The sequence below is a fragment of the Microtus pennsylvanicus genome, chromosome 20 (genome assembly GCF_037038515.1).
Source record: "Microtus pennsylvanicus isolate mMicPen1 chromosome 20, mMicPen1.hap1, whole genome shotgun sequence".
Lineage (NCBI taxonomy): Eukaryota > Metazoa > Chordata > Mammalia > Rodentia > Cricetidae > Microtus > Microtus pennsylvanicus.
Window position 1 is genome coordinate 1,077,721 of NC_134598.1, and position 4,425 is coordinate 1,082,145.

At 43.4% G+C, this 4,425-nt stretch overlaps 1 long non-coding RNA gene across 1 annotated transcript; it reads left to right on the forward strand.

Annotated features, from left to right (window-relative positions):
- Window positions 1-1,261: 1,261 nt before the first annotated feature.
- Window positions 1,262-3,332, forward strand: LOC142838906 (uncharacterized). The gene is made up of 3 exons (XR_012908653.1): window positions 1,262-1,568; window positions 2,206-2,371; window positions 2,674-3,332. It is a non-coding gene; the product is annotated as an uncharacterized LOC142838906 (long non-coding RNA).
- The last annotated feature ends 1,093 nt before the right edge of the window (window positions 3,333-4,425 follow it).

Sequence of the window (4,425 nt, forward strand, 5' to 3'; positions counted from 1 at the left end):
GATCTCAGTATGTCCCACGAGGCTGGGAGGATGCGTGACTGCACAAGAGAGCCCTGCGGGAAGAATTTATGGCATTTCTAAGGAAAGGATGGAGCTGAGAGAGTGGCAGATGTAAGGTTCCACTTAGAGATGGCTCAGAATTAGGATAGGATGCAGCAAAACAAGGTGGTCCAGGAACATTGTAAGGGATTCGTGAGGTCCTTATCTTTTCCAAATAGAAGCATTATTTTTATAAACTTTTCAAGATCCTATATAGACACTTTTCCATAGGCATTCTTGCTTCTCTTCACAACACCCATCTTCAGAGAGGAACACACAGTGTTTACTGGTTGCCTTGTCTGTTTCTGTTATTTTTCCTCTTACGACTTTCTTTCTTCTTTCAGACAGGCTGGCTTCAATGGCTGTGGACCGGAGAGTGACATCCACCCAATTCTTCTGCCTTCCCTTTTCTGGCGGCGTGATCACAACCTAAGTGGTACCATGCTACGTTTAGGTTGTATTTGGGATTGAACCCAAGGCTTCATGCATGCTGGGAAATCACTACCTCCTGACTTCATCTCCAACTCCTGCAGTCTATTTTTTATTTTATAAATTAAGAGAAATCCAAAAGGAGGAGGAGGAGGAAGAGGTGGACCTTAGGGAGGCTTCAATGGGCCCTTTGCCTTTTTTTGTGTTTGCTCACACAGCCAAGGAGACAGCAGCCTCTGTGGGTTCATGTCAGTTCTTACCTCAACTCCAAGTTCTTTACTCTTGAGTTTAGCTGGGCTGTACCAACAGCTGTTACACTGGATCCTGTTCCAGGCTCCCCTCTTCCTCCTGACTCCAAAGGAGGTGAGACAAGCCTGCTGTACCAGAGATCCTATTATGTATAGGTTAGGTCTCTTGGTGGTTTCTTGTAACATGAATTTTAATTGTTCTTAATAATAAAAACTTAATAATAAAAAAATAAAAATATTAGGGGCGAAAGATCAGAGAAGCAGAGCAGTCAGCTGCTAGAGTTCTTACCTCTACCAATGCTCAGACCAAAGGGGTGATCCTGTCTCTATGACCCCTCAGACTGCACTGTTAGAATGCATCTTCAGAATGAATGTAATGAGCTCCTGTCTCCTCCCACCTTAGATTCCTCTCTCCACCCAGTCATATTCCTTCGTGTCTCCACCTCCCTAGTGCTGGGATTAAAAGTGTGAGCCATCACTGCCCAACTGTTTCTCTTTTAGACTGGATCAATTTTGTGTAGCCTAGGGTGGTCTTGAACTCACAGCGATCTGCCTGCCTCTAAAACTTTGTTCTGAATTGTGTATCCTTTCAGGCATCTCCTTCCTTCAGGGCCATGTGATGGAGGAAGGTCATTGGTTAAAATAAAAGAAGCTGCTTGGCTCTCATTGGTTAGGAGATAGGTGGGAGGAGTAAACAGAACAAAACGCTGGGAGGAAGAGGAAGTGAGGTCAGACTCGACAGCTCTCCTCTCCAGAGCAGACGCCTTCAGAGAGACACCATGCTGCCCACTCCAGGAAAGATGCACGCTATGAAGCTCCGACCCAGGATGGACATAGGCTAGAATCTTCCCGGTAAGCGCACCTAGGGGCGCTACACAGATGATTAGAAATGGGCTAAATTAATATGTAAGAATTAGCCTAAAAGAGGCTAGATAGAAATGGGCCAAAGCAGTGTTTAAATGAATACAGTTTGTGTGTAATTATTTCGGGTAAAGCTAGCCGGGCATGTGGCTTGGGGTGTTGGGGACGCAGCCCCGCTGCCGCTCATATTACTACAGCCATGGTTAAAACTCTGTTAAGTGTCCTAGAGTTGCCATGGTGATCTAAGTCTTCATAACCTCCCATCCTTAAACTGATGCCTATAAGGAAAAATAGACACCTATTTTGGCTTTCATGGGTGTCCTTTTGAGCTTCACCATTAACTAGATTGATTCTGGGTGGGAAAATTATGGCAGCCATCGACAGGTGGGTGGTTGGGTTTGCTGCTTGTTATTTGGATTTAGAGGGACAGCTGGCCAGAAGTTGCTATCTAGTAAGGCCACCGACCCAGGTCTACTACTATCAGGCTGAGGCTGCTCCGTGAGCGCTGAAGTCCCATTTGGTCTGATCAAACCACGTACTAATATACTCCAGGGCCAATTAGTACCACCGAGTGGACAGAGTTGCTCCAAGGGCAGAAATGTATAACTGAGGCTCAATTCCTGTCTAGGTGGAGCCTCGGTGCGAGTTTGTGGTCTGTGAATGCTCTTCTCCTCCTGGGAATGATGCAGACAGTTCCTGCTGTCTGAGAGAATGAGCTCCAGTGGTCACTGTCTCACCTGGGCAGGATCCAGCAGCGGGAGAGGATGTTGCACCGAGCTCTGTTAAACTCCCAGGTACACCACAATCACTTCTTGCTCTTTGCCAGGATTTCTTGTGGAGGCCATTCGTCTTCGCGGTGGGGGAGGGGCATAGGGGGTCCTCGTGTAAGTCCTCAAGGCAAGCCACCTAGCAATTTGACCTATGTGGAACTTCCTTCAGCACTTTGGGGAGGAGAAAGCCTGGATGTGTAGTTGGGATACTCTCTCGCAGGGAAGCTTAGATCTTGTGCCAGCACAGGTGTAGAGAGCAAACTGTTTATTGTTGTAAGATCCTTGAACGTTTTTTTTCTTTTCTTTTTGTTTTTGTCGGGCTCCAGATGGACTTGCCTTGCCTTTCCCACCACGTTCCTTCGAGGTGACATGGAATAGCCTTTCTGTGGAAAGCAGGAGGTTCTTGGGAAGCTGGGTGCTATTCTCCAGTTCTTTCCCTCTCTGTAGGAACCACAGTCTCTGGAAAAGCCTGTCACATTTCCTGACTTCTTGAAGAAAAGAAGGAAGCAACTAGTCAAGGCGAGACACCACGTCTCTCTTTCCATGTGAATATCACTCTGTTATGTGGGCCACATGGCTTACATGGGTTGAATTCTAATATTAGCTTTGACTGAACTTTTTGTTTGTTTACTTTTTGTCTGTGCGTAGTTGCTGGTGGGACTCTGTGAGAGCTAATTTTTGTTGGGGAACCTGCTGTTTGTCACTCTGCCACGTCGCTTGGCATTCTGCTTCTTTGATTTCCTTTTGCATTTGTCATGGCTCCTGTTTTCTATAAGGGTTTCCATCAAGACCCACTGGTCCTTAACTGTCCGAGTCCTGTGGAAGGAAACATGGGGCTGCTGACCCATTCGAGGGGATTTTGATGTCCAATGTGTTTGAGCTTAGAAAGACTAAAAGGTCTTTCTTTCCTTTTTTTTCTTCTGGTATTCTGAGTATCAAGTTTGTACTTCAACAGAAGTAGCCTTGTCCATGATTTTATGGTTATATTTATCTTTCCCTATTATTTCAGATTTCATTAGTTGTTTCTTTCCTCCTCCTCCTCCTCCTCCTCCTCCTCCTCCTCTTCTTCTTTCTTCTTTCTTCTGTTTTTGGAGACAGGGATTCTCTGTGTCCTAGAACTCACTCTATAGACCAGGTTGGCCTCAAACTCACAGAGATCTGCTTGCTTCTGCCTCCCAAGCACTGGGATTAAAGGCGTGCACCACCACCCAGCTTAATAAATTGTTTCTTTAAAAATGAAGAATATAATTCCCTACTTGATAAAAAGTGCTGATTTCCATGTTTATTGACTAGATTTATGTGTGTTTGTATGTGTTATTTTTATATGTGTATATATAAAGTAACATGTTATTTTATATATGTATATATACATATATGTTTTATGTATGTTTGTATACATATATAAAGTAACATATAGATGTTACTTTTTCTAAATGCCTTATTTGTAAGTATATATAACATATATGTTAACTTTTTAAATGTCTTTGTAGTTATTCTTTCTGCATTCTGCATTCTGGAGATATCTTTCTCTTTTATATGAAGTACACATTATTTTTCTCAGTCCATTGTTTCTCTTTTTGTTTTGTTTATGGTAATTTTTCCCCTGTTAATTCTTTTATTACATTGTATTCACAGAGAATATATGGATATTTAAGCTTCAACAATAATTTTAGCCATTTGATACACTCAAGTTTAACTTGCTTTTTACATAGTTATAGTTTTAAAATTAGGCCTCTCACAGTCAGGGGCCCAGGAAAATGGTTCCCACCATACAATTCAAAACAAATCAGAGAGGTCACACATTCCTACCCTTCCACATCTCCTTAACCTCCATCACATGCCTCGGCAAGAGTGCTATAGGAGAAGAGGAGAGAATGAAGGACACACGGTGAGGTGTAAGACGCTGTGCTAAGCACAGACAGTAAAAGAAGAGGAAAGGAAGTCAAGAGTGTGGGGTTAGAGACCCTGAGGACTCCCAGAAGAAGAGGTTCTGGGATAGGGTTGCTAAGGAGCAACATCAGATCAAAAGTAAAGCAAAGAAGCAATGGACAGGTGTTGAAAAAAATAAGACAAAAGTT